Source organism: Amia ocellicauda, unplaced genomic scaffold, assembly GCF_036373705.1.
Source record: "Amia ocellicauda isolate fAmiCal2 unplaced genomic scaffold, fAmiCal2.hap1 HAP1_SCAFFOLD_75, whole genome shotgun sequence".
In the NCBI taxonomy this organism is placed as follows: domain Eukaryota; kingdom Metazoa; phylum Chordata; class Actinopteri; order Amiiformes; family Amiidae; genus Amia; species Amia ocellicauda.
The window spans coordinates 142,279-166,759 of NW_027103002.1; the positions used below are offsets into that span (position 1 = coordinate 142,279).

Here is a 24,481-nt window from a genome sequence, read left to right on the forward strand (position 1 = left end):
CAATTTGGAACGCAAAAACAAGACATCTGATGTAAAAGTGTAAACTAATTACGAACAGCACTTTTGATTTTTATCTTCAATTCAGGGGCTACTTATTCGAACAGTAAACTGTATTCTCTCTTCAGAGTGACTGGAATGTTTTTGCCTACATTCAACTTAAATATGAAAGTTTCCAAAAACGGCATAGTTTTCTTTAAGGCTATTCAATGCCAAACACAAAATTCTCTCTGCTTTCAGTGCTTGTCCTTCAGCACAATTACACAGGTTCATGATGTTCTCATTTCAATACATTGTTTTCTTATTTAAACTATTTGACTTTGAGCTTACATTGAGAATAAAATCACTTTTGCAAGTAAAACCTGGCCAAGAAAGGAAGCAGCACTACAATAAAACAATACACAGAATACAAAGCAGTTCCTTCAAAAGTGAAAGTGATAAAGAGTGATGTCTGTCAGTAAATTACGTTGAGATACATATTGGTTATTTTGAATTAGGAGTCCAACTTCAATAACTTCTATTAACAAGCCAAAATACAGATCAGAATTACGGGTAATTGAAAATAATATGTAGCGCCTAGGTAAGCTTGGATGTGTTCAGAGAAACACTAAAAACGGACCTTCCTCACACCCGTCTTGTTGAGGTGGACGTGGTCATACAGGTGATGTGGCTGGATGTCTCAGTGGTGTGCCAGGTGGACGTTGGGGAGGAGGGCACATCTTCGGGACACTTCTGCGTTGATGGCCTGGATGATGTGCAGGGGCACGTCTGTGCGGGGCAGCAGTGTGGAGATGGTGATTTTGGCAGTTGGGAATTCCTCTGTGGCTTTCGTTGCTACCTGTCTCAGGGCTGAGGCCACATCGCCCCTGCGGGCACTCAGGTCGTTAGTGCCGGTGTGGATGAGGATGTGTTTGACTTGGCAAAGCCTCCTCTTGGAGAGCAGCTCCAGGGCTCTCTGTGCTGTGGAGCACCAAAGCTTTTTCACTTTTCGCCCAGGGAAGAGGCGCCTCTCAACCAGGAACTTCCCATTGGATTCGCTCAGAATGACCACCTCTGCGTTGACCTGCCACTCCGGGTTTGCGTCGGGAGTGGTGGGGGCAGCGGGTGTATTTTGGGGGAGTGGCGTTTCAGGGGGTTGTGTATTAGTGGCAGGTCTGGTGATAGTGGGTGTGTCAGGAGTGGTGGGGAGTGTGGGTGGATCAGTGGGTGCGTCAGGGGTTGTAGGTGTTGTGGGGTCAGTGCAGTGCAGTCTCTGTGCTCCAGTGATGTGTAGCTCCTCTCTTAGCTCCTCCAGCTGGCTCTGCAGGCTCCTTAGCTGGCTGTGCTGGGGTGTCCTGGTCAGCTCCTCCCTCGCTCTGCGCAGCTCCGTCCTCAGGGTTTGTCTCTGCTCCTCCAGGTCTCTCACTGCTGCTCTCAGCTCATGGATCTCAGCCTTGTGCTGCATCTTTAGTCTGTGCATCTCATCCCGGAGCTGATCACACAAGGAGGTCTGGGCCAGGGTGCTCAAGGTCTGCTCCCTGAACTCCGCAAACTCCAGCTCCAGCACTGATAGGCATTCCTTTAGTGTTTTAATGTTGCTGGAGAGTTTTGGGGAGACAGGGGGGCAGTCTGTGGGAGATGGGGCACTGTCTGGCTCCGTGTGGCTGGGGGCAGACTGCAGGGTGGCCGGCTCTGGCTCGTGTTTCTCTACCTCAGTCTGCTGCTTTGAGGTGTGGAAGCCGAGAGATAATTGGTCCAGGCTGCTCTCGCTGCCCTGCACCATGATGGTCCCGTTGTGGTATACATTAAAAGTGAGCATCACACTGTCTGTGTCTTTCTCTACCAGCACTGAGATCTGCCTGCCTCTGCTAATGCCCCTCTTGTTGTTATTGGGGTATGTCTGGCACAGGGTTTTGTGAAAGGCGGTGTAGAACAGTAGATTGTTCTTGACCCTGTTTTCTCCTTTACCGGTGTAGTCTAGGATGAGGGTCTCAGGAGATGCTCTCATCACAGCTTGTTTGTAGTCCTTCTTAGCCTGTGCAGAGCGAATGTCTTCAGGGTATCGGATTTCAAAAGGCAGCTCTGCAGTCAGACTGCTGTTCGATAGATTTGTATCAGTCTCAGTGGCAGTTGGGCTCTCTCCTACTGTCACTCTATTCAAATCGGAGCTCTGCATTTTCATTGGCTGAGTCAACTACTGAGAATGCTTATTTATTTTATTAATACATATTTTTTTGTTTAATTATTTGTCTCTTACCTCCAATTCTTGTCTTCAGCTTTTCTTTTCTGACTTTTCTTCCTGAACTGTCTCTCTGCTTTCTTCTTTTTGTGTTTCTCTTAAAATTATTATTTTTTGAATACTTTATCTTCTGAATTTCTATTCCATGTCTTCTGTGTATGTTTATAGTGCTATATATTCATTTGTAAATCACAAATTAAATCCGCTTATGTATAAAAACAAATGTTTTTTAGGAGCTCATATTCCTCTCTCTCTCTCTTTCTCTCTCTCTCTCTCTCAATTCATTTCATTTGTATTGTCAAAGCAATTGGACATACATACACATACATACATATACACTCACCTAAAGGATTATTAGGAACACCTGTTCAATTTCTCATTAATGCAATTATCTAATCAACCAATCACATGGCAGTTGCTTCAATGCATTTAGGGGTGTGGTCCTGGTCAAGACAATCTCCTGAACTCCAAACTGAATGTCTGAATGGGAATGAAAGGTGATTTAAGCAATTTTGAGCGTGGCATGGTTGTTGGTGCCAGACGGGCCGGTCTGAGTATTTCACAATCTGCTCAGTTACTGGGATTTTCACGCACAACCATTTCTAGGGTTTACAAAGAATGGTGTGAAAAGGGAAAAACATCCAGTATGCGGCAGTCCTGTGGGCGAAAATGCCTTGTTGATGCTAGAGGTCAGAGGAGAATGGGCCGACTGATTCAAGCTGATAGAAGAGCAACTTTGACTGAAATAACCACTCGTTACAAACGAGGTATGCAGCAAAGCATTTGTGAAGCCACAACACGTACAACCTTGAGGCGGATGGGCTACAACAGCAGAAGACCCCACCGGGTACCACTCATCTCCACTACAAATAGGAAAAAGAGGTGAGACATTCAGATGGTAGAGTCAGAATTTGGCGTAAACAGAATGAGAACATGGATCCATCATGTCTTGTTACCACTGTGCAGGCTGGTGGTGGTGGTGTAATGGTGTGGGGGATGTCTTCTTGGCACACTTTAGGCCCCTTAGTGCCAATTGGGCATCGTTTAAATGCTACGGCCTACCTGAGCATTGTTTCTGACCATGTCCATCCCTTTTTGACCACCATGTACCCATCCTCTGATGGCTACTTCCAGCAGGATAATGCACCATGTCACAAAGGTCGAATCATTTCAAATTGGTTTCTTGAACATGACAATGAGTTCACTGTACTAAACTGGCCCCCACAGTCACCAGATCTCAACCCAATAGAGCATCTTTGGGATGTGGTGGAACGGGAGCTTCGTGCCCTGGATGTGCATCACACAAATCTCCATCAACTGCAAGATGCTATCCTATCAATATGGGCCAACATTTCTAAAGAATGCATTCAGCACCTTGTTGAATCAATGCCACGTAGAATTAAAGCAGTTCTAAAGGCGAAAGGGGGTCAAACACAGTATTAGTATGGTGTTCCTAATAATCCTTTAGGTGAGTTCATCGTAGCTCTTAATACTCTCTTTCTGTCTGGAGGAGATATAATTGAAGTATTGTACACGTACCCGGCTACTTTCAACACCCATTGCTGCACTGATATTTTTCCCTCCATTTTTCTTTATCCATTTTTTTTTTGCTGGAAGTTCCGTCAATACCCGTCAGCCTTTAAGAGACATCATGCAGCCAGGCCTCTTGGCTTGCGGCCACACAGTCCTGAACGCGCCCAATCTCATCAGATCTCGGAAGCTAAACGGGGCAAGGGTTCGTCAGTACTTGGATGGGTGACCTCCTGGAGATATCAGGTGCTGCAAGTTATTTCGTCTCCTGGGTAACTTTATCGTAGCTCTAAATACTCTCTTTCTGTCTGGAGGAGATATAATTGAAGAATTGTACACATACCCGGCTACTTTCAACACCCTTTGCTGCACTGATATTGTTCCCTCCATTTTTTTTTCTTTTTTTTTTTTTTTTTGCTGGAAGTTCCGTCAATACCCACCAGCCTTTAAGAGACATCATGCAGCCAGGCTTTTTGGCTTGCAGCCACACCGTCCTGAACGCGCCCGATCTCGTCAGATCTCGAAAGCAAAACGGGGCAGGTCCTGGTCAGTACTTGGATGGGTGACCTCCTGGAGATATCAGGTGCTGCAAGTTATTTCGTCTCCTGGGTAACTTTATCGTAGCTCTAAATACTCTCTTTCTGTCTGGAGGAGATATAATTGAAGAATTGTACACATACTCGGCTACTTTCAACACCCTTTGCTGCACTGATATTTTTCCCTGCATTTTTTTTTCTTTTTTTTTTTATTTTGCTGGAAGTTCCGTCAATACCCTCCAGCCTTTAAGAGACATCATGTAGCCAGGCCTCTTGGCTTGAGGCCACACCGGCCTGAACGCGCCCGATCTCGTCAGATCTCGAAAGCAAAACGGGGCAGGTCCTGGTCAGTACTTGGATGGGTGACCTCCTGGAAATACCAGGTGCTGCTAGCTTTTTCGTCTCCTGGGTAACTTCATCGTAGCTCTTAATACTCTCTTTCTGTCTGGAGGAGATATAATTGAAGTATTGTACACGTACCCAGCTACTGTCAACACCCTTTGCTGCACTGATATTATTCCATCCATTTTTCTTTTTTTTTTTTTTTTTTTTTTTTTTTGCTGGAATTACCGTCAATACCCGCCAACCTTTAAGAGACATCATGCAGCCAGGCTTCTCGGCTTGTGGCCACACTGTCCTGAATGCGCCCGATCTCGTCTGATCTCGGAAGCTAAACGGGGCAGGGCCTGGTCAGTACTTTGATGGGAGACCTCCTAGAAATACCAGGTGCTGCAAGCTTTTTACGTCTCCTGGGTAACTTCATCGTAGCTCTTAATACTCTCTTTCAGTCTGCAGGAGATATAATTGAAGAATTGTACATGTACCCGGCTACTTTCAACACCCTTTGCTGCACTGATATTTTTCCATCCATTTTTCTTTTTTTTTTTTTTGCTGGAAGTTCCGTCAATACCCGCCAACCTTTAAGAGACATCATGCAGCCAGGCCTCTCGGCTTGCGGACACAAAGTCCTGAACGAGCCCGATCTCGTCAGATCTCGGAAGCTAAACGGGGCAGGACCTGGTCAGTACTTGAATGTGAGACCTCCTGGAAATACCTGGTGCTGCAAGCTTTTACGTCTCCTGGGTAACTTTATCGTAGCTCTTAATACTCTCTATCTGTCTGGAGGAGATATAATTGAAGGATTGTACACGTACCCGGCTACCTTCAACACGCTTTGCTGCACTGATATTTTTCCCTCCATTTTTCTTTTTTCTTTTGTTTTTTGCTGGAAGTTCCATCAATACCCTCCAGCCTTTAAGAGACATCATGCAGCCAGGCCTCTTGGCTTGAGGCCACACCGTCCTGAAGACGCAAGATTTCGTCAGATCTCGGAATAAAAACTGGGCAGGGCCTGGTCAGTAATTGGATGGGTGACCTCCTGGAAATACCAGGTGCTGCAAGCTTTTTACGTCTCCTGGGTAACTTCATCGTAGCTCTTAAAACTCTCTTTCTGTCTCCAGGAGATATAATTGAAGAATTGTACACGTACCCGGCTACTTTCAACACCCTTTGCTGCACTGGTATATTTCCCTCCATTTTTCTTTTTTTTTGGTGGAAATTCCGTCAATACCCGCTAGCCTTTAAGAGACATCATGCAGCCAGACATCTCGGCTTGCGGCCACACCGTCCTGAACGCGCCCGATCTTGTCAGATCTCGGAAGCTAAACGGGGTAGGACCTGGTCAGTACTTAAATGTGAGACCTCCTGGAAATACCAGGTGCTGCAAGCTTTTTACGTCTCCTGGGGAACTTCACCGTAGCTCTTAATACTCTCTTTCTGTCTGGAGAAGATATAATTGAAGAATTGTACACGTACCCGGCTACTTTCAACACCCTTTGCTGCACTGGTATTTTTCCCTCTATTTTTCTTTTTTTTTTTTGCTGGCTGTTCCGTCAATACCCGCCAGCCTTTAAGAGACATCATGCAGCCAGGCATCTCGGCTTGCGGCCACACCATCCTGAACGCGCCCGATCTCGTCAGATCTCGGAAGCTAAACGGGGCAGGGCCTGGTCAGTACTTGGATGGGAGACCTCCTAGAAATACCAGGTGCTGCAAGCTTTTTACGTCTCCTGGGTAACTTCATCGTAGCTCTTAATACTCTCTTTCTGTCTAAAGGAGATATAATTGAAGAATTGTACATGTACCCGGCTACTTTCAACACCCTTTGCTGCACTGATATTTTTCCCTCCCTTTTTCTATTTTTTTTTTTGCTGGAAGTTCCGTCAATACTTGCCAGCCTTTAAGAGACATCATGCAGCCAGGTCTCTTGGCTTGTGGCCACACCGTCCTGAACGCGCCTGATCTCATCATATCTCGGAAGCTAAACGGGGCAGGGTCTGGTCAGTACTTGGATGGGTGACCTCCTGGAAATACCAGGTGCTGCAAGCTTTTAACGTCTCCTGGGTAACTTCATCGCAGCTCTTAATACTCTCTTTCAGTCTGGAGGAGATATTATTGAAGAATTGTACACGTACCCTGCTACTTTCAACAGCCTTTGCTGCACTGATATTATTCCCTCCATTTTTCTTTTTTTTTTTTTTTTTTTTGCTGGAAGTTCCGTCAATACCCACCAGCCTACAGAGACATCATGCAGCCGGCCCTCTTGGCTTTCGGCCACACCGTCCTGAACGCGCACGATATCGTCAGATCTCTGAAGCTAAACGGGGCAGGGCCTGGTCAGTACTTAGATGGGAGACCTCCTGGAAATACCAGGTGCTGCAAGCTTTTTACGTCTCCTGGGTATCTTCATCGCAGCTCTTAGTACTCTCTTTCTGTCTGGAGGAGATATAATTGAAGTATTGTACACGTACATGGCTACTTTCAACAGCCTTTGCTGCACTGATATTTTTCCCTCCATTTTTCTTTTTTTTTTTTGCTGGATGTTCCGTCAAAACCCGCCAACCTTTAAGAGACATCATGCAGCCCGGCCTCTTGGCTTGCAGCCACACCGTCCTGAACGCGCCCGATCTCGTCAGATCTCGGAATTTAAACGGGGCAGGGCCTCGTCAGTACTTGGATGGGAGACCTCCAGGAAATACCTGGTGCTGCAAGCTTTTTACGTCTCCTGGGAAACTTCATCGTAGCTCTTAATACTCTCTATCTGTCTGGAGGTGTTATAATTGAGGAATTGTACACGTACCCGGCTACTTTCATCAGCCTTTGCTGCACTGGTATTTTTCCCTCTATTTTTTTTTTTTTTTTTGCTGGCAGTTCCGTCAATACCCGCCAGCCTTTAAGAGACATCATGCAGCCAGGCGTCTTGGCTTGCGGCCACACCATCCTGAACGCGCCCGATCTCGTCAGATCTCGGAAGCTAAACGGGGCAGGGCCTGGTCAGTACTTGGATGGGAGACCTCCTGGAAATACCAGGTGCTGCAAGCTTTTTACATCTGCTGGGTAAGTTTATCGTAGCTCTTAATACTCTCTTTCTGTCTGGAGGAGATATAATTGAAGTATTGTACACGTACCCGGCTACTTTCAACACCCATTGCTGCACTGATATTTTTCCCTCCATTTTTCTTTTTTTTTTTTTTTTTGCTGGAAGTTCCGTCAATACCTGCCAACCATTAAGACACATCATGCAGCCAGGCCTCTCGGCTTGCGGCCACACCGCCCTGAACACCCCCAATCTCGTCAGACCTCGGAAGCTGAACGGGGCAGGGCCTGTTCAGTACTTGCATGGGAGACCTGCTGGAAATAAAAGGTGCTGCAAGCATCTTACGTCTCCTGAGTAACTTCACCGTAGCTCTTAATACTCTCTTTCTGTCTGGAAGAGATGTAATTGAAGAATTGTACACGTAGCCGGCTACTTTCAACACCCTTTGCTGCACTGATATTTTTCCCTTCATTTTTCTTTTTTCTTTTTTTTTTGCTGGAAGTTCCGTCAATACCGTCCAGCCTTTAAAAGACATTATGCAGCCATGCCTCTTGACTTGCGGACACATTGTCCTGAACGCACCCGATCTCATCAGATCTCGGAAGCTAAACGGGCCAGGGCCTGGTCAGTACTTGAATGTGAGAACTCCTGGAAATACCTTGTGCTGCAAGCTTTTAACGTCTCCTGGGTAACTTTATCGTAGCTCTTCATTCTCTCTATCTGTCTGGAGGAGATATAATTGAAGTATTGTACACGTACCCGGCTACATACAACACCCTTTGCTGCACTGATATGTTTCCCTCCATTTTTTTTTTTTTGCTGGAAGTTCCGTCAATATCCGCCAGCCTTTAAGAGACATCATGCAGCCAGGCCTCTCGGCTTGCGGCCACACCGTCCTGAATGCGCCCGATCTCATCAGATCTCGGAAGCTAAACGGGGCAGGGCCTGGTCAGTACTTGGATGGGAGACCTCCTAGAAATACCAGGTGCTGCAAGCATTTTACGTCTCCTGGGTAACTTCATCGTAGCTCTTAATACTCTCTATCTGTCTGGAGGAGATATAATTGAAGTATTGTACACGTACCCGGCTACTTTCAACAGCCTCTGCTGCACTGATATTTTTCCCTCCGTTTTCCATTTTTTTTTTTTTTTCTTTTTTGCTGGAAGTTCCGTCAATACCCGCCAACCTTTAAGAGACATCATGCAGCCAGGCCTTTCGGCTTGTGGCCACACTGTCCTGAATGCGCCCGATCTCGTCAGATCTCGGAAGCTAAACGGGGCAGGGCCTGGTCAGTACATTGATGGGAGACCTCCTAGAAATACCAGGTGCTGCAAGCTTTTTACGTCTCCTGGGTAACTTTATCGTAGCTCTTAATACTCTCTATCTGTCTGGAGGAGATATAATTGAAGTATTGTACACGTACCCAGCTACTGTCAACACCCTTTGCTGCACTGATATTTTTCCATCCATTTTTCTTTTTTTTTTTTTTTTGCTGGAAGTTCCGTCAATACCCGCCAACCTTTAAGCGACATCATGCAGCCAGGCATCTCGGCTTGCGGCCACACCATCCGGAACGCGCCCGATCTCGTCAGATCTCGGAAGCTAAACGGGGCAGGACCTGGTCAGTACATGAATGTGAGACCTCCTGGAAATACCTAGTGCTGCAAGCTTTTACGTCTCCTGGGTAACTTTATCGTAGCTCTTAATACTCTCTCTCTGTCTGGAGGAGATATAATTGAAGTATTGTACACGTATCCAGCTACTGTCAACACCCTTTGCTGCACTGATATTTTTCCATCCATTTTTCTTTTTTCTTTTTATATTTTTTTTTTTTGCTGGAAGTTCCGTCAATACCCGCCAACCTTTAAGAGACATCATGCAGCCAGGCCTCTCGGCTTGCGGCCACACCGTCCTGAACGTGCCCGATCTCGTAAGATCTCGGAAGCTAAACGGGGCAGGACCTGGTCAGTACTTGGATGGGAGACCTCCTGGAAATACCTGGTGCTGAAAGCTTTTACGTCTCCTGGGTAACTTTATCCTAGCTCTTAATTCTCTCTTTCTGTCTGGAGGAGATATAATTGAAGAATTGTACACGTACCCAGCTACTGTCAACACCCTTTGCTGCACTGATATTTTTCCATCCATTTTTCTTTTTTTTTTTTTTTTGCTGGAAGTTCCGTCAATACCCACCAACCTTTAAGAGACATCATGCAGCCAGGCCTTTCGGCTTGTGGCCACACCGTCCTGAAGACGCAAGATCTCGTCAGATCTCGGAAGAAAAACTGGGCAGGGCCTGGTCAGTAATTGGATGGGTGACCTCCTGGAAATACCAGGTGCTGAAAGCTTTTTACATCTCCTGGGTAACTTCAGCGTAGCTCTTAATACTCTCATTCAGTCTGGAGGAGATATAATTGAAGAATTGTACATGTACCCGGCTACTTTCAACACCCTGTCCTGCACTGATATTTTTCCCTCCATTTTTCTATTTATTTATTTTTTATTTTTTGCTGGAAGTTCTGTCAATACCCGCCAGCCTTTAACAGACATCATGCAGCCCGGCCTCTTGGCTTGTGGCCACACCGTCCTGAACACGCCCGATCTCGTCAGATCTCGGACGCTAAACAGGGCAGGGCCTCGTCAGTACTTGGATGGGAGAACTCCTGGAAATACCTAGTTCTGCAAGCTTTTACGTCTCCTGGGTAACTTTATCGTAGCTCTTAATACTCTCTCTCTGTCTGGAGGAGATATAATTGAAGTATTGTACACGTATCCAGCTACTGTCAACACCCTTTGCTGCACTGATATTTTTCCATCCATTTTTCTTTTTTCTTTTTTTTTTTGCTGGAAGTTCCGTCAATACCCGCCAACCTTTAAGAGACATCATGCAGCCAGGCCTTTCGGCTTGTGGCCACACCGTCCTGAATGCGCCCGATCTCGTCAGATGTCGGAAGCTAAACGGGGCAGGGCCTGGTCAGTACTTAGATGGGAGACCTCCTAGAAATACCAGGTGCTGCAAGCTTTTTACGTCTCCTGGGTAACTTCATCGTAGCTCTTAATACTCTCTTTCTGTCTCCAGGAGATATAATTGAAGAATTGTACACGTACCCGGCTACTTTCAACACCCGTTGCTGCACTGGTATATTTCCCTCTATTTTTCTTTTTTTTTTTGCTGGCAGTTCCGTAAATACCCGCCAGCCTTTAAGAGACATCATGCAGCCAGGCATCTCGGCTTGCGGCCACACCATCCTGAACGCGCCCGATCTCGTCAGATCTCGGAAGCTAAACGCGGCAGGACCTGGTCAGTACATGAAAGTGAGACCTCCTGGAAATACCTAGTGCTGCAAGCTTTTACGTCTCCTGGGTAACTTTATCGTAGCTCTTAATACTCTCTCTCTGTCTGGAGGAGATATAATTGAAGTATTGTACACATATCCAGCTACTGTCAACACCCTTTGCTGCACTGATATTTTTCCATCCATTTTTCTTTTTTCTTTTTTTCTTTTTTTTTTTTGCTGGAAGTTCCGTCAATATCCGCCAACCTTTAAGAGACATCATGCAGCCAGGCCTTTCGGCTTGTGGCCACACCGTCCTGAATGCGCCCGATCTCGTCAGATCTCGGAAGCTAAACGGGGCAGGGCCTGGTCAGTACTTGGATGGGAGACCTCCTAGAAATACCAGGTGCTGCAAGCTTTTTACGTCTCCTGGGTAACTTCATCGTAGCTCTTAATACTCTCTTTCTGTCTCCAGGAGATATAATTGAAGAATTGTACACGTACCCGGCTACTTTCAACACCCTTTGCTGCACTGGTATATTTCCCTCTATTTTTCTTTTTTTTTTTTGCTGGCAGTTCCGTCAATACCCGCCAGCCTTTAAGAGACGTCATGCAGCCAGGCATCTCGGCTTGCGGCCACACCATCCTGAACGCGCCCGATATCGTCAGATCTCGGAAGCTAACGGGGCAGGGCCTGGTCAGTACTTGGATGGGAGACCTCCTAGAAATACCAGGTGCTGCAAGCTTTTTACGTCTCCTGGGTAACTTCATCATAGCTCTTAATACTCTCTTTAAGTCTGTAGGAGATATTATTGAAGAATTGTACACGTACCCGGCTACTTTCAAAACCCTTTGCTGCACTGATATTTTTCCCTCCATTTCTCTTTTTTCTTTTTTTTTTTGCTGGAAGTTCCGTCAATACCCGCCAACCTTTAAGAGACATCATGCAGCCAGGCATCTCGGCTTGCGGCCACACCGTCCTGAAGACGCAAGATCTCGTCAGATCTCGGAAGCTAAACGGGGCAGGACCTGGTCAGTACTTGGATGGGAGACCACCTGGAAATACCTGGTGCTGCAAGCATTTACGTCTCCTGGGTAACTTTATCGTAGCTCTTAATACTCTCTTTCTGTCTCCAGGAGATATAATTGAAGAATTGTACACGTACCCGGCTACTTTCAACACCCTTTCCTGCACTGATATTTTTCCCTCCATTTTTCTATTTTTTTTCTTTTTTTTTTGCTGGCAGTTCCGTCAATACCCGCCAGCCTTTAAGAGACATCATGCAGCCAGGCATCTCGGCTTGCGGCCACACCATCCTGAACGCGCCCGATCTCGTCAGATCTCGGAAGCTAAACGCGGCAGGACCTGGTCAGTACATGAAAGTGAGACCTCCTGGAAATACCTAGTGCTGCAAGCTTTTACGTCTCCTGGGTAACTTTATCGTAGCTCTTAATACTCTCTCTCTGTCTGGAGGAGATATAATTGAAGTATTGTACACGTATCCAGCTACTGTCAACACCCTTTGCTGCACTGATATTTTTCCATCCATTTTTCTTTTTTTTTTTTTTTTTTTGCTGGAAGTTCCGTCAATACCCGCCAACCTTTAAGAGACATCATGCAGCCAGGCCTTTCGGCTTGTGGCCACACCGTCCTGAATGCGCCCGATCTCGTCAGATCTCGGAAGCTAAACGGGGCAGGGCCTGGTCAGTACTTGGATGGTAGACCTCCTAGAAATACCAGGTGCTGCAAGCTTTTTACGTCTCCTGGGTAACTTCATCGTAGCTCTTAATACTCTCTTTCTGTCTCCAGGAGATATAATTGAAGAATTGTACACGTACCCGGCTACTTTCAACACCCTTTGCTGCACTGGTATTTCTCCCTCCATTTCTCTTTTTTTTTTTTGCTGGATGTTCCGTCAAAACCCGCCAATCATTAAGAGACATCATGCAGCCCGGCCTCTTGGCTTGCAGCCACACCGTCCTGAACGCCCCCGATCTCATCAGATCTTGGAATTTAAACGGGGCAGGGCCTGGTCTGTACTTGGATGGGTGACCTCCAGGAAATGCCAGGTGCTGCAAGCTTTTTACGTCTCCTGGGTAACTTTATCGTAGCTCTTAATTCTCTCTTTCTGTCTGCAGGAGATATAATTGAAGAATTTTACACGTACCCGGCTACTTTCAACACCCTTTGCTGCACTGGTATTTCTCCCTCCATTTTTCTATTTTTTTTTTTTTTTTGCTGGAAGTTCCGTCAATACCCGCCAACCTTTAAGAGACATCATGCAGCCAGGCCTCTCGGCTTGTGGCCACACCGTCCTGAACGCGCCCGATCTCGTAAGATCTCGAAAACTAAACGGGGCAGGACCTGGTCTGTACTTGGATGGGTGACCTCCAGGAAATGCCAGGTGCTGCAAGCTTTTTACGTCTCCTGGGTAACTTCATCGTAGCTCTTAATACTCTCTTTCTGTCTCCAGGAGATATAATTGAAGAATTGTACACGTACCCGGCTACTTTCAACACCCTTTCCTGCACTGATATTTTTCCCTCCATTTTTCTATTTTTTTTTTTTTTTTGCTGGAAGTTCCGTCAATACCCGCCAACCTTTAAGAGACATCATGCAGCCAGGCCTCTCGGCTTGTGGCCACACCGTCCTGAACGCGCCCGATCTCGTAAGATCTCGAAAACTAAACGGGGCAGGACCTGGTCAGTACTTGGATGGGAGACCTCCTGGAAATACCAGGTGCTGCAAGGTTTTACGTCTCCTGGGTAACTTTATCGTAGCTCTTAATTCTCTCTTTCTGTCTGCAGGAGATATAATTGAAGAATTGTACACGTACCCGGCTACTTCCAACACCCTTTGCTGCACTGATATTTTTCCCTCCATTTTTCTATTTTTTTTTTTTTTTTTTTTGCTGGAAATTCCGTCAATACCCGCCATCCTTTAAGAGACATCATGCAGCCAGGCCTCTTGGCTTGCGGCCACACCGTCCTGAACGCACCTGATCTCATCATATCTCGGAAGGTAAAAGGGGCAGGGCCTGGTCAGTACTTGGATGGGTGACCTCCTGGAAATACCAGGTGCTGCAAGCTTTTTACGTCTCCTGGGTAACTTCATCGTAGCTCTTAATACTCTCTTTCAGTCTGGAGGAGATATTATTGAAGAATTGTACACGTACCCGGCTACTTTCAACAGCCTTTGCTGCACTGATATTTCTCCCTCCATTTTTCTTTTTTTTTTTTTTTTTTTTGCTGGAAGTTCCGTCAATACCCACCAGCCTAAAGAGACATCATGCAGCCGGGCCTCTCGGCTTTCGGCCACACCGTCCTGATCGCGCCTGATATCATCAGATCTCGGAAGGTAAAAGGGGCAGGGCCTGGTTAGTACTTGGATGGGTGACCTCCTGGAAATACCTGGTGCTGCAAGCTTTTTTGTCTCCTGGGTAACTTCATCGTAGCTCTTAATACTCTCTTTCTGTCTCCAGGAGATATAATTGAAGAATTGTACACGTACTAGGCTACTTTCAACACCCTTTGCTGCACTGATATTTTTCCCTCCATTTTTCTTTTTATTTTATTTTTTTGCTGGAAGTTCCGTCAATATCCGCCAGCCTTTAAGAGACATCATGCAGCCAGGCCTCTTGGCTTGTAGTCACACCGTCCTGAACGCGCCCGATCATATCAGATTTCGGAAGCTAAACGGGGCAGGGCCTGGTCAGTACTTGGAAGTGTGACCTCCTGGAAATACCAGGTGCTGCAAGCTTTTTACGTCTCCTGGGTAACTTCATCGTAGCTCTTAAAACTCTCTTTCTGTCTCCAGGAGATATAATTGAAGAATTGTACACGTACCCGGCTACTTTCAACACCCTTTGCTGCACTGGTATATTTCCCTCTATTTTTCTTTTTTTTTTTTGCTGGCAGTTCCGTCAATACCCGCCAGCCTTTAAGAGACATCATGCAGCCAGGCATCTCGGCTTGCGGCCACACCATCCTGAACGCGCCCGATCTCGTCAGATCTCGGAAGCTAAACGGGGCAGGACCTGGCCAGTACATGAATGTGAGACCTCCTTGAAATACCTCGTGCTGCAAGCTTTTACGTCTCCTGGGTAACTTTATCGTAGCTCTTAATACACTCTATCTGTCTGGAGGAGATATAATTGAAGAATTGTACATGTACCCGGCTACTTTCAACACACTTTGCTGCACTGATATTTTTCCCTCCCTTTTTCTATTTTTTTTTTTTTTTTTTTTTGCTGGAAGTTCCGTCAATACCCGCCAACCTTTAAGAGACATCATGCAGCCAAACCTCTCGGCTTGCGGCCACACCGTCCTGAATGCGCCCGATCTCGTCAGATCTCGGAAGCTAAACGGGGCAGGGCCTGGTCAGTACTTGAATGGGAGACCTCCTAGAAATACCAGGTGCTGCAAGCCTTTTACGTCTCCTGGGTAACTTCATCGTAGCTCTTAATACTCTCTTTCTGTCTCCAGGAGATATAATTGAAGAATTGTACACGTACTAGGCTACTTTCAACACCCTTTGCTGCACTGATATTTTTCCCTCCATTTTTCTTTTTATTTTATTTTTTTGCTGGAAGTTCCGTCAATATCCGCCAGCCTTTAAGAGACATCATGCAGGCAGGCCTCTTGGCTTGTAGTCACACCGTCCTGAACGCGCCCGATCATATCAGATTTCGGAAGCTAAACGGGGCAGGGCCTGGTCAGTACTTGGAAGTGTGACCTCCTGGAAATACCAGGTGCTGCAAGCTTTTTACGTCTCCTGGGTAACTTCATCGTAGCTCTTAAAACTCTCTTTCTGTCTCCAGGAGATATAATTGAAGAATTGTACACGTACCCGGCTACTTTCAACACCCTTTGCTGCACTGGTATATTTCCCTCTATTTTTCTTTTTTTTTTTTGCTGGCAGTTCCGTCAATACCCGCCAGCCTTTAAGAGACATCATGCAGCCAGGCATCTCGGCTTGCGGCCACACCATCCTGAACGCGCCCGATCTCGTCAGATCTCGGAAGCTAAACGGGGCAGGACCTGGTCAGTACATGAATGTGAGACCTCCTTGAAATACCTCGTGCTGCAAGCTTTTACGTCTCCTGGGTAACTTTATCGTAGCTCTTAATACACTCTATCTGTCTGGAGGAGATATAATTGAAGAATTGTACATGTACCCGGCTACTTTCAACACCCTTTGCTGCACTGATATTTTTCCCTCCCTTTTTCTATTTTTTTTTTTTTTTTTTTTTGCTGGAAGTTCCGTCAATACTTGCCAGCCTTTAAGAGACATCATGCAGCCAGGTCTCTTGGCTTGCGGCCACACCGTCCTGAACGCGCCTGATCTCATCATATCTCGGAAACTAAACGGGGCAGGGTCTGGCCAGTACTTGGTTGGGTGACCTCCTGGAAATACCTGGTGCTGCAAGCTTTTTACGTCTCCTGGGTAACTTCATCGTAGCTCTTAATACTCTCTTTCAGTCTGGAGGAGATATTATTGAAGAATTGTACACGTACCCGGCTACTTTCAACAGCCTTTGCTGCACTGATATTTCTCCCTCCATTTTTTTTTTTTTTTTTTTTTTTTGCTGGAAGTTCCGTCAATACCCACCAGCCTAAAGAGACATCATGCAGCCGGGCCTCTTGGCTTTCGGCCACACCATCCTGAACGCGCCCGATATCGTCAGATCTTGGAAGGTAAAAGGGGCAGGGCCTGGTCAGTACTTGGATGGGTGACCTCCTGGAAATACCTGGTGCTGCAAGCTTTTTTGTCTCCTGGGTAACTTTATCGTAGCTCTTAGTACTCTCTTTCTGTCTGGAGGAGATATAATTGAAGTATTGTACACGTACACGGCTACTTTCAACAGCCTTTGCTGCACTGATATTTTTCCCTCCATTTTTCTTTTTTTTTTTTGCTGGAAGTTCGTCAATATCCGCCAACCTTTAAGAGACATCATGCAGCCAGGCCGCTCGGCTTGTGGCCACACCGTCCTGAATGCGCCCGATCTCGTAAGATCTCGGAAGGTAAAAGGGGCAGGGCCTGGTCAGTACTTGGATGGGTGACCTCCTGGAAATACCTGGTGCTGCAAGCTTTTTTGTCTCCTGGGTAACTTCATCGTAGCTCTTAATACTCTCTTTCTGTCTGGAGGAGACATAATTGAAGTATTGTACACGTACCCAGCTACTGTCAACACCCTTTGCTGCACTGATATTTTTCCATCCATTTTTTTTTTTTTTTTTTTGCTGGAAGTTCCGTCAATACCCGCCAACCATTAAGAGACATCATGCAGCCCGGCCTCTTGGCTTGCAGCCACACCGTCCTGAACGCCCCCGATCTCATCAGATCTTGGAATTTAAGCGGGGCAGGGCCTGGTCAATACTTGGATGGGTGACCTCCTGGAAATGCCAGGTGCTGCAAGCTTTTTACGTCTCCTGGGTAACTTCATCGTAGCTCTTAATACTCTCTTTCTGTCTGGAGGAGATATAATTGAAGAATTGTACACGTACCCGGCTACTTTCAAAACCCATTACTGCACTGATATTTTTCCCTCCATTTTTCTTTTTCTTTTTTTTTTTTTTTTTTTTGCTGGAAGTTCTGTCAATACCCGCCAGCCATTAAGAGACATCATGCAGCCAGGCGTCTCGGCTTGCGGCCACACCATCCTGAACGCGCCCGATCTCGTCAGATCTCGGAAGCTAAACGGGGCAGGACCTAGTCAGTACTTGGATGGGAGACCTCCTGGAAATACCAGGTGCTGCAAGCTTTTTACGTCTGCTGGGTAAGTTTATCGTAGCTCTTAATACTCTCTTTCTGTCTGGAGGAGATATAATTGAAGTATTTTACACGTACCCGGCTACTTTCAACACCCATTGCTGCACTGATATTTTTCCCTCCATTTTTCTATTTTTTTTTTATTTTTTTTTCTTGGATGTTCCGTCAATACCCGCCAGCCTTTTAGAGACATCATGCAGCCAGGCCTCTAGGTTTGCGGCCACACCGTCCTGAACGCGCCCGATCTCATCAGATCTCGGAAGCTAAACGGGGCAAGACCTGGTCAGTACTTGAATGTGAGACCTCCTGGAAATACCTGGTGCTGCAAGCTTTTACGTCTCCTGGGTAACTTTATCGTAGCTCTTAATACTCTCTTTCTGTCTGGAGGAGATATAATTGAAGTATTGTACACGTACCCAGCTACTGTCAACACCCTTTGCTGCACTGATATTTTTCCATCAATTTTTTTAATTTTATTATTATTTATTTTTTCTGCTGGAAGTTCCGTCAATACCCGCCAACCTTTAAGAGACATCATGCAGCCAGGCGTCTTGGCTTGCGGCCACACCGTCCTGAACGCGCCCCATCTCGTCAGCTCTCGGAAGCTAAACTGGGCAGGGCCTGGTCATTACTTGAATGTGAGACCTTCTGGAAATTCCAGGCGCTGCAAGCTTTTTTCGTCACCTGGGGAACTTCTTCGTAGCTTTTAATACTCTCTTTCTGTCTGGAGGAGATTTAATTGAAGAATTGTACACGTACCTGGCTACTTTCAACACCCTTTGCGGCACTGATTTTTTTCCCTCCGTTTTTCTTTTTTCTTTTTTTATTTTTGCTGGAAGTTCCGTCAATACCCGCCAGCCTTTAAGAGACATCATGCAGCCAGGCGTCTCGGCTTGCGGCCACACCATCCTGAACGCGCCCGATCTCGTCAGATCTCGGAAACTAAACGGGGCAGGACCTGGTCAGTACTTGAATGTGAGACCTCCTGGAAATACCTGGTGCTGCAAGCTTTTACGTCTCCTGGGTAACTTCATCGTAGCTCTTAATACTCTCTTTCTGTCTGGAGGAGATATAATTCAAGTATTGTACACGTACCCGGCTACTTTCAACACCCTTTGCTGCACTGGTATTTCTCCCTCCATTTCTATTTTTTTTTATTGCTGGCAGTTCCGTCAATACCCGCCAGCCTTTAAGAGACATCATGCAGCCAGGCATCTCGGCTTGCGGCCACACCGTCCTGAACGCGTCCGATCTCGTACGATCTCGGAAACTGAGTGGGGCAGGGCCTGGTCAGTACTTGGATGGGAGACCTCCTGGAAATACCAGGTGCTGCAAGCTTTTTACGTCTGCTGGGTAAGTTTATCGTAGCTCTTAATACTCTCTTTCTGTCTGGAGGAGATATAATTGAAGTATTGTACACGTACCCGGCTACTTTCAACACCCATTGCTGCACTGATATTTTTCCCTCCATTTTTCTATTTTTTTTTTTTTTTTTTTCTTTGATGTTCCGTCAATACCCGCCAGCCTTTTAGAGACATCATGCAGCCAGGCCTCTAGGTTTGCGGCCACACCGTCCTGAACGCGCCCGATCTCGTCAGATCTCGGAAGCTAAACGGGGCAGGGCCTGGTCAGTACTTAGATGGGAGACCTCCTGGAAATACCAGGTGCTGCTAGCTTTTTACTTCTCCTGGGAAACTTTATCGTAGCTCTTAATACACTCTTTCTGTCTGGAGGAGATATAATTGAAGTATTGTACACGTACCCGGCAACTTTCAACACCCTTTGCTGCACTGATATTTTTGCCTCCGTTTTTCTTTTTTTTTTTTTTTTCTTTTTTTTTTCTGGAAATTCCGTCAATACCCGCCAGCCTTTAAGAGACATCATGCAGCCAGGCATCTCGGCTTGCTGCCACACCATCCTGAACGCGCCCGATCTCGTCAGATCTCGGAAGCTAAACGGGGCAGGACCTGGTCAGTACTTGAATGTGAGACCTCCTGGAAATACCTGGTGCTGCAAGCTTTTACGTCTCCTGGGTAACTTTATCGTAGCTCTTAATACTCTCTTTCAGTCTGGAGGAGATATAATTGAAGAATTGTACACGTACCCGGCTACTTTCAACACCCTTTCCTGCACTGATATTTTTCCCTCCATTTTTCTAGTTTTTTTTTTTTTTTTTATGCTGGAAATTCCGTCAATACCCGCCAGCCTTTAAGAGACATCATGCAGCCAGGCTGCTTGGCTTGCGGCCACACCGTCCTGAACGCGGTCGATCTCATCAGATCTCGGAAGCTAAACGGTGCAGGGCCTCGTCAGTACTTGGATGGGTGACCTCCTGGAAATACCAGGTGCTGCAAGCTTTTTCGTCTCCTGGGTAACTTCATCGTAGCTCTTAATACTCTATTTCTGTCTGGAGGAGATATAATTGAAGAATTGTACACGTACCCGGCTACTGTCAACACCCTTTGCTGCACTGATATTTTTCCATCCATTTTTCTTTTTTTTTTTTTTTTTGCTGGAAGTTCCGTCAATACCCGCCAACCTTTAAGAGACATCATGCAGCCAGGCCTCTCGGCTTGTGGCCACACCGTCCTGAACGCGCCCGATCTCGTAAGGTCTCGAAAACTAAACGGGGCAGGACCTGGTCAGTACTTGGATGGGAGACCTCCTGGAAATACCAGGTGCTGCAAGGTTTTACGTCTCCTGGGTAACTTTATCGTAGCTCTTAATTCTCTCTTTCTGTCTGGAGGAGATATAATTGAAGAATTGTACACGTACCCGGCTACTTCCAACACCCTTTGCTGCACTGATATTTTTCCCTCCATTTTTCTATTTTTTTTATTTTTTATTTTTGCTGGAAATTCCGTCAATACCCGCCATCCTTTAAGAGACATCATGCAGCCAGGCATCTCGGCTTGCGGCCACACCATACTGAACACGCCCGATCTCGTCAGATCTCGGAAGCTAAACGGGGCAGGACCTGGTTAGTACATGAATGTGAGACCGCCTGGAAATACCTAGTGCTGCAAGCTTTTACGTCTCCTGGGTAACTTTATCGTAGCTCTTAATACTCTCTATCTGTCTGGAGGAGATATAATTGAAGAATTGTACATGTACCCGGCTACTTTCAACACCCTTTGCTGCACTGATATTTTTCCCTCCCTTTTTCTATTTTTTTTTTTTTTTTTTTTTGCTGGAAGTTCCGTCAATACTTGCCAGCCTTTAAGAGACATCATGCAGCCAGGTCTCTTGGCTTGCGGCCACACCGTCCTGAACGCGCCTGATCTCATCATATCTCGGAAGGTAAAAGGGGCAGGGCCTGGTCAGTACTTGGATGGGTGACCTCCTGGAAATGCCAGGTGCTGCAAGCTTTTTACGTCTCCTGGGTAACTTCATCGTAGCTCTTAATACTCTCTTTCTGTCTCCAGGAGATATAATTGAAGAATTGTACACGTACCCGGCTACTTTCAACACCCTTTGCTGCACTGATATTTTTCCATCCATTTTTCTTTTTTTTTTTTTTTTTTGCTGGAAGTTCCGTCAATACCCGCCAACCTTTAAGAGACATCATGCAGCCAGGCCTCTCGGCTTGCGGCCACACCGTCCTGAATGCGCCCGATCTCGTCAGATCTCGGAAGCTAAACGGGGCAGGGCCTGGTCAGTACTTGGATGGGAGACCTCCTAGAAATACCAGGTGCTGCAAGCCTTTTACGTCTCCTGGGTAACTTCATCGTAGCTCTTAATACTCTCTTTCTGTCTCCAGGAGATATAATTGAAGAATTGTACACGTACTAGGCTACTTTCAACACCCTTTGCTGCACTGATATTTTTCCCTCCATTTTTCTTTTTATTTTATTTTTTTGCTGGAAGTTCCGTCAATATCCGCCAGCCTTTAAGAGACATCATGCAGGCAGGCCTCTTGGCTTGTAGTCACACCGTCCTGAACGCGCCCGATCATATCAGGTTTCGGAAGCTAAACGGGGCAGGGCCTGGTCAGTACTTGGAAGTGTGACCTCCTGGAAATACCAGGTGCTGCAAGCTTTTTACGTCTCCTGGGTAACTTCATCGTAGCTCTTAAAACTCTCTTTCTGTCTCCAGGAGATATAATTGAAGAATTGTACACGTACCCGGCTACTTTCAACACCCTTTGCTGCACTGGTATATTTCCCTCTATTTTTCTTTTTTTTTTTTGCTGGCAGTTCCGTCAATACCCGCCAGCCTTTAAGAGACATCATGCAGCCAGGCATCTCGGCTTGCGGCCACACCATCCTGAACGCGCCCGATCTCGTCAGATCTCGGAAGCTAAACGGGGCAGGACCTGGTCAGTACATGAATGTGAGACCTCCTTGAAATACCTCGTGCTGCAAGCTTTTACGTCTCCTGGGTAACTTTATCGTAGCTCTTAATACTCTCTATCTGTCTGGAGGAGATATAATTGAAGAATTGTACATGTACCCGGCTACTTTCAACACCCTTTGCTGCACTGATATTTTTCCCTCCCTTTTTCTATTTTTTTTTTTTTTTTTTTTTGCTGGAAGTTCCGTCAATACTTGCCAGCCTTTAAGAGACATCATGCAGCCAGGTCTCTTGGCTTGCGGCCACACCGTCCTGAACGCGCCTGATCTCATCATATCTCGGAAACTAAACGGGGCAGGGTCTGGCCAGTACTTGGTTGGGTGACCTCCTGGAAATACCTGGTGCTGCAAGCTTTTTACGTCTCCTGGGTAACTTCATCGTAGCTCTTAATACTCTCTTTCAGTCTGGAGGAGATATTATTGAAGAATTGTACACGTACCCGGCTACTTTCAACAGCCTTTGCTGCACTGATATTTCTCCCTCCATTTTTATTTTTATTTTTTATTTTTTCTGGAAGTTCCATCAATATCCGCCAGCCTTTAAGAGACATCATGCAACCAGGCATCTCGGCTTGCGGACACACAGACCTGAACGCGCTTGATCTCGTCAGATCTCGGAAACGAAACGGGGCAGGACCTGGTCAGTACTTGGATGGGAGAACTCCTGGAAATACCAGGTGCTGCCAGCTTTTTACGTCTGCTGGGTAACTTTATCGTAGCTCTTGATACTCTCTTTCAGTCTGGAGGAGATATAATTGAAGTATTGTACACGTACCCGGTTACTTTCAACACCCTTTGCTGCACTGATATTTTTCCCTCCATTTTTCTTTTTTCTTCATTATTTAGCTGGAAGTTCCGTCAATATCCTCCAGCCTTTAAGAGACATCATGCAGCCAGGCCTCTTGGCATGCGGACACATTGTCCTGAATGTGCCCGATCTCATCAGATCTCGGAAGCTAAACGGGGCAGGGCCTGGTCAGTACTTGAATGTGAGAACTCGTGGAAATACCTGGTGCTGCAAGCTTTTTACGTCTCCTGGGTAACTTTATCATAGCTCTTCATTCTCTTTTTCTGTCTGGAGGAGATATAATTGAAGAATTGTACACGTACCCGACTACTTTCAACACCCTTTGCTGCAGTGGTATTTTTCCCTCCATTTTTCTTTTTTCTTTTTTATTTTGCTGGAAGTTCCGTCAATACCCTCCAGCCTTTAAGAGACATCATGCAGCCAGGCCTCTTGGCATGCGGACACATTGTCCTGAACGCGCCCGAACTCATCAGATCTCGGAAGCTAAACGGGGCAGGACCTGGTCAGTACTTGAATGTGAGACCTCCTAGAAAAACCTGGTGCTGCAAGCTTTTACGTCTCCTGGGTAACTTCATCGTAGCTCTTTATACTCTCTTTCTGTCTGGAGGAGATATAATTGAAGTATTGTACACGTACCCGGCTACTTTTAACACCCTTTGCTGCACTGATATTTTTCCCTACATTTTTCTTTTTTCATTTTTTTTTGCTGGAAGTTCTGTCAATACCCTCCAGCCATTTAGAGACATCATGCAGCCAGGCCTCTTGGCTTGCGGCCACACCGTCCTGAACGCGCCCGATCTCGTCAGACCTTGGAAACTAAACGGGCCAGGGCCTGGTCATTACTTGAATGTGGGACCTCCTGGAAATACCTGGTTCTGCAAGCTTTTTACGTCTCTTGGGTAACTTCATCGTAGCTCGTAATACTCTCTTTCAGTCTGGAGGAGATATAATTGAAGAATTGTACCCGTACCCGGCTACTTTCAACACCCTTTGCTGCACTGATATTTTTCCCTCCATTTTTCTTTTTTCTTTTTTTTTTGCCGGAAGTTCCGTCAATACCCTCCAGCCTTTAAGAGACATCATGCAGCCAGGCTTTTTGGCTTGCGGCCACACCGTCCTGAACGCGCCCGATCTTGTCAGATCTAGGAAGCAAAACATGGCAGGACCTGGTCTGTATTTGGATTGGTGACCTCCTGGAAAAACTAGGTACTGCAAGCTTTTTACGTCTCCTGGGTAACTTCATCGTAGCTCTTAATACTCTCTTTCTGTCAGGAGAAGATACAATTGAAGAAATGTACACGTACCCGGCAACTTTCAACACCCTTTGCTGCACTGATATTTTTCCCTCCATTTTTCTTTTTTCTTTTTTTTTTTGCTGGAAGGTCCGTCAAAACCCGCCCGCCTTTAAGAGACATCATGCTGCCAGGCCTCTCGGCTTGCGGCCATGCCGTCCTGAACACGACCGATCTCATCAGATCTCGGAAGCTAAACAGGGCAGGGCCTGGTCAGTACTTGGATGGGTGACCTCCTGGAAATACCAGGTACTGCAAGCTTTATACGTCTCCTGGGTAACATCATCGTAGATCTTAATACTCTCTTTCTGTCTGGAGGAGATATAAT

At 46.2% G+C, this 24,481-nt stretch overlaps 11 non-coding genes and 50 pseudogenes across 11 annotated transcripts; all 61 read left to right on the forward strand.

The window, feature by feature from the left end:
• Positions 1 to 3,884: 3,884 nt before the first annotated feature.
• LOC136742940 (uncharacterized) lies at positions 3,885 to 4,003 on the forward strand (annotated as a pseudogene).
• A 218-nt stretch (positions 4,004 to 4,221) lies between these two features.
• Positions 4,222 to 4,340, forward strand: LOC136742789 (uncharacterized; annotated as a pseudogene).
• A 217-nt stretch (positions 4,341 to 4,557) lies between these two features.
• LOC136742837 (uncharacterized) lies at positions 4,558 to 4,676 on the forward strand (annotated as a pseudogene).
• Positions 4,677 to 4,900: 224 nt separating this feature from the next.
• On the forward strand, positions 4,901 to 5,019 carry LOC136742649 (5S ribosomal RNA). Its single transcript, XR_010815020.1, has one exon. It is a non-coding gene; the product is annotated as a 5S ribosomal RNA (ribosomal RNA).
• Positions 5,020 to 5,231: 212 nt separating this feature from the next.
• LOC136742930 (uncharacterized) lies at positions 5,232 to 5,350 on the forward strand (annotated as a pseudogene).
• A 215-nt stretch (positions 5,351 to 5,565) lies between these two features.
• On the forward strand, positions 5,566 to 5,684 carry LOC136742926 (uncharacterized; annotated as a pseudogene).
• A 207-nt stretch (positions 5,685 to 5,891) lies between these two features.
• On the forward strand, positions 5,892 to 6,010 carry LOC136742755 (uncharacterized; annotated as a pseudogene).
• A 210-nt stretch (positions 6,011 to 6,220) lies between these two features.
• On the forward strand, positions 6,221 to 6,339 carry LOC136742771 (5S ribosomal RNA). Its single transcript, XR_010815046.1, has one exon. It is a non-coding gene; the product is annotated as a 5S ribosomal RNA (ribosomal RNA).
• A 211-nt stretch (positions 6,340 to 6,550) lies between these two features.
• LOC136742730 (uncharacterized) lies at positions 6,551 to 6,669 on the forward strand (annotated as a pseudogene).
• Positions 6,670 to 6,886: 217 nt separating this feature from the next.
• Positions 6,887 to 7,005, forward strand: LOC136742881 (uncharacterized; annotated as a pseudogene).
• A 210-nt stretch (positions 7,006 to 7,215) lies between these two features.
• On the forward strand, positions 7,216 to 7,334 carry LOC136742746 (uncharacterized; annotated as a pseudogene).
• A 209-nt stretch (positions 7,335 to 7,543) lies between these two features.
• On the forward strand, positions 7,544 to 7,662 carry LOC136742848 (5S ribosomal RNA). Its single transcript, XR_010815054.1, has one exon. It is a non-coding gene; the product is annotated as a 5S ribosomal RNA (ribosomal RNA).
• A 215-nt stretch (positions 7,663 to 7,877) lies between these two features.
• Positions 7,878 to 7,996, forward strand: LOC136742892 (uncharacterized; annotated as a pseudogene).
• A 215-nt stretch (positions 7,997 to 8,211) lies between these two features.
• LOC136742860 (uncharacterized) lies at positions 8,212 to 8,330 on the forward strand (annotated as a pseudogene).
• Positions 8,331 to 8,535: 205 nt separating this feature from the next.
• On the forward strand, positions 8,536 to 8,654 carry LOC136742670 (5S ribosomal RNA). Its single transcript, XR_010815036.1, has one exon. It is a non-coding gene; the product is annotated as a 5S ribosomal RNA (ribosomal RNA).
• Positions 8,655 to 8,875: 221 nt separating this feature from the next.
• LOC136742706 (uncharacterized) lies at positions 8,876 to 8,994 on the forward strand (annotated as a pseudogene).
• A 214-nt stretch (positions 8,995 to 9,208) lies between these two features.
• LOC136742859 (uncharacterized) lies at positions 9,209 to 9,327 on the forward strand (annotated as a pseudogene).
• Positions 9,328 to 9,551: 224 nt separating this feature from the next.
• Positions 9,552 to 9,670, forward strand: LOC136742737 (uncharacterized; annotated as a pseudogene).
• Positions 9,671 to 9,883: 213 nt separating this feature from the next.
• Positions 9,884 to 10,002, forward strand: LOC136742896 (uncharacterized; annotated as a pseudogene).
• A 221-nt stretch (positions 10,003 to 10,223) lies between these two features.
• On the forward strand, positions 10,224 to 10,342 carry LOC136742906 (uncharacterized; annotated as a pseudogene).
• A 215-nt stretch (positions 10,343 to 10,557) lies between these two features.
• LOC136742695 (uncharacterized) lies at positions 10,558 to 10,676 on the forward strand (annotated as a pseudogene).
• A 209-nt stretch (positions 10,677 to 10,885) lies between these two features.
• Positions 10,886 to 11,004, forward strand: LOC136742904 (uncharacterized; annotated as a pseudogene).
• Positions 11,005 to 11,228: 224 nt separating this feature from the next.
• On the forward strand, positions 11,229 to 11,347 carry LOC136742955 (5S ribosomal RNA). The gene has a single exon (XR_010815077.1). It is a non-coding gene; the product is annotated as a 5S ribosomal RNA (ribosomal RNA).
• A 210-nt stretch (positions 11,348 to 11,557) lies between these two features.
• Positions 11,558 to 11,675, forward strand: LOC136742765 (uncharacterized; annotated as a pseudogene).
• Positions 11,676 to 11,891: 216 nt separating this feature from the next.
• LOC136742754 (uncharacterized) lies at positions 11,892 to 12,010 on the forward strand (annotated as a pseudogene).
• A 218-nt stretch (positions 12,011 to 12,228) lies between these two features.
• Positions 12,229 to 12,347, forward strand: LOC136742905 (uncharacterized; annotated as a pseudogene).
• A 216-nt stretch (positions 12,348 to 12,563) lies between these two features.
• Positions 12,564 to 12,682, forward strand: LOC136742644 (5S ribosomal RNA). The gene has a single exon (XR_010815015.1). It is a non-coding gene; the product is annotated as a 5S ribosomal RNA (ribosomal RNA).
• A 210-nt stretch (positions 12,683 to 12,892) lies between these two features.
• Positions 12,893 to 13,011, forward strand: LOC136742745 (uncharacterized; annotated as a pseudogene).
• Positions 13,012 to 13,227: 216 nt separating this feature from the next.
• On the forward strand, positions 13,228 to 13,346 carry LOC136742821 (uncharacterized; annotated as a pseudogene).
• Positions 13,347 to 13,562: 216 nt separating this feature from the next.
• On the forward strand, positions 13,563 to 13,681 carry LOC136742791 (uncharacterized; annotated as a pseudogene).
• Positions 13,682 to 13,900: 219 nt separating this feature from the next.
• LOC136742736 (uncharacterized) lies at positions 13,901 to 14,019 on the forward strand (annotated as a pseudogene).
• Positions 14,020 to 14,236: 217 nt separating this feature from the next.
• LOC136742836 (uncharacterized) lies at positions 14,237 to 14,355 on the forward strand (annotated as a pseudogene).
• Positions 14,356 to 14,570: 215 nt separating this feature from the next.
• Positions 14,571 to 14,689, forward strand: LOC136742815 (uncharacterized; annotated as a pseudogene).
• Positions 14,690 to 14,899: 210 nt separating this feature from the next.
• Positions 14,900 to 15,018, forward strand: LOC136742882 (uncharacterized; annotated as a pseudogene).
• A 220-nt stretch (positions 15,019 to 15,238) lies between these two features.
• LOC136742854 (5S ribosomal RNA) lies at positions 15,239 to 15,357 on the forward strand. The gene has a single exon (XR_010815056.1). It is a non-coding gene; the product is annotated as a 5S ribosomal RNA (ribosomal RNA).
• A 216-nt stretch (positions 15,358 to 15,573) lies between these two features.
• Positions 15,574 to 15,692, forward strand: LOC136742816 (uncharacterized; annotated as a pseudogene).
• Positions 15,693 to 15,902: 210 nt separating this feature from the next.
• On the forward strand, positions 15,903 to 16,021 carry LOC136742870 (uncharacterized; annotated as a pseudogene).
• Positions 16,022 to 16,241: 220 nt separating this feature from the next.
• Positions 16,242 to 16,360, forward strand: LOC136742798 (uncharacterized; annotated as a pseudogene).
• A 215-nt stretch (positions 16,361 to 16,575) lies between these two features.
• On the forward strand, positions 16,576 to 16,694 carry LOC136742869 (uncharacterized; annotated as a pseudogene).
• A 208-nt stretch (positions 16,695 to 16,902) lies between these two features.
• Positions 16,903 to 17,021, forward strand: LOC136742677 (uncharacterized; annotated as a pseudogene).
• Positions 17,022 to 17,231: 210 nt separating this feature from the next.
• On the forward strand, positions 17,232 to 17,350 carry LOC136742708 (uncharacterized; annotated as a pseudogene).
• A 224-nt stretch (positions 17,351 to 17,574) lies between these two features.
• On the forward strand, positions 17,575 to 17,693 carry LOC136742624 (5S ribosomal RNA). Its single transcript, XR_010814995.1, has one exon. It is a non-coding gene; the product is annotated as a 5S ribosomal RNA (ribosomal RNA).
• A 220-nt stretch (positions 17,694 to 17,913) lies between these two features.
• On the forward strand, positions 17,914 to 18,032 carry LOC136742762 (uncharacterized; annotated as a pseudogene).
• A 223-nt stretch (positions 18,033 to 18,255) lies between these two features.
• LOC136742920 (uncharacterized) lies at positions 18,256 to 18,374 on the forward strand (annotated as a pseudogene).
• A 218-nt stretch (positions 18,375 to 18,592) lies between these two features.
• Positions 18,593 to 18,711, forward strand: LOC136742756 (uncharacterized; annotated as a pseudogene).
• A 209-nt stretch (positions 18,712 to 18,920) lies between these two features.
• On the forward strand, positions 18,921 to 19,039 carry LOC136742770 (uncharacterized; annotated as a pseudogene).
• A 219-nt stretch (positions 19,040 to 19,258) lies between these two features.
• On the forward strand, positions 19,259 to 19,377 carry LOC136742622 (5S ribosomal RNA). Its single transcript, XR_010814993.1, has one exon. It is a non-coding gene; the product is annotated as a 5S ribosomal RNA (ribosomal RNA).
• Positions 19,378 to 19,601: 224 nt separating this feature from the next.
• LOC136742741 (uncharacterized) lies at positions 19,602 to 19,720 on the forward strand (annotated as a pseudogene).
• A 219-nt stretch (positions 19,721 to 19,939) lies between these two features.
• LOC136742774 (uncharacterized) lies at positions 19,940 to 20,058 on the forward strand (annotated as a pseudogene).
• Positions 20,059 to 20,272: 214 nt separating this feature from the next.
• LOC136742845 (uncharacterized) lies at positions 20,273 to 20,391 on the forward strand (annotated as a pseudogene).
• Positions 20,392 to 20,611: 220 nt separating this feature from the next.
• Positions 20,612 to 20,730, forward strand: LOC136742865 (uncharacterized; annotated as a pseudogene).
• Positions 20,731 to 20,950: 220 nt separating this feature from the next.
• Positions 20,951 to 21,069, forward strand: LOC136742779 (uncharacterized; annotated as a pseudogene).
• Positions 21,070 to 21,285: 216 nt separating this feature from the next.
• On the forward strand, positions 21,286 to 21,404 carry LOC136742625 (5S ribosomal RNA). Its single transcript, XR_010814996.1, has one exon. It is a non-coding gene; the product is annotated as a 5S ribosomal RNA (ribosomal RNA).
• Positions 21,405 to 21,620: 216 nt separating this feature from the next.
• LOC136742864 (uncharacterized) lies at positions 21,621 to 21,739 on the forward strand (annotated as a pseudogene).
• A 210-nt stretch (positions 21,740 to 21,949) lies between these two features.
• Positions 21,950 to 22,068, forward strand: LOC136742871 (uncharacterized; annotated as a pseudogene).
• Positions 22,069 to 22,288: 220 nt separating this feature from the next.
• Positions 22,289 to 22,407, forward strand: LOC136742799 (uncharacterized; annotated as a pseudogene).
• A 551-nt stretch (positions 22,408 to 22,958) lies between these two features.
• LOC136742819 (uncharacterized) lies at positions 22,959 to 23,077 on the forward strand (annotated as a pseudogene).
• Positions 23,078 to 23,293: 216 nt separating this feature from the next.
• LOC136742912 (uncharacterized) lies at positions 23,294 to 23,412 on the forward strand (annotated as a pseudogene).
• A 214-nt stretch (positions 23,413 to 23,626) lies between these two features.
• On the forward strand, positions 23,627 to 23,745 carry LOC136742918 (uncharacterized; annotated as a pseudogene).
• Positions 23,746 to 23,960: 215 nt separating this feature from the next.
• On the forward strand, positions 23,961 to 24,079 carry LOC136742923 (uncharacterized; annotated as a pseudogene).
• A 216-nt stretch (positions 24,080 to 24,295) lies between these two features.
• Positions 24,296 to 24,414, forward strand: LOC136742966 (5S ribosomal RNA). Its single transcript, XR_010815087.1, has one exon. It is a non-coding gene; the product is annotated as a 5S ribosomal RNA (ribosomal RNA).
• The last annotated feature ends 67 nt before the right edge of the window (positions 24,415 to 24,481 follow it).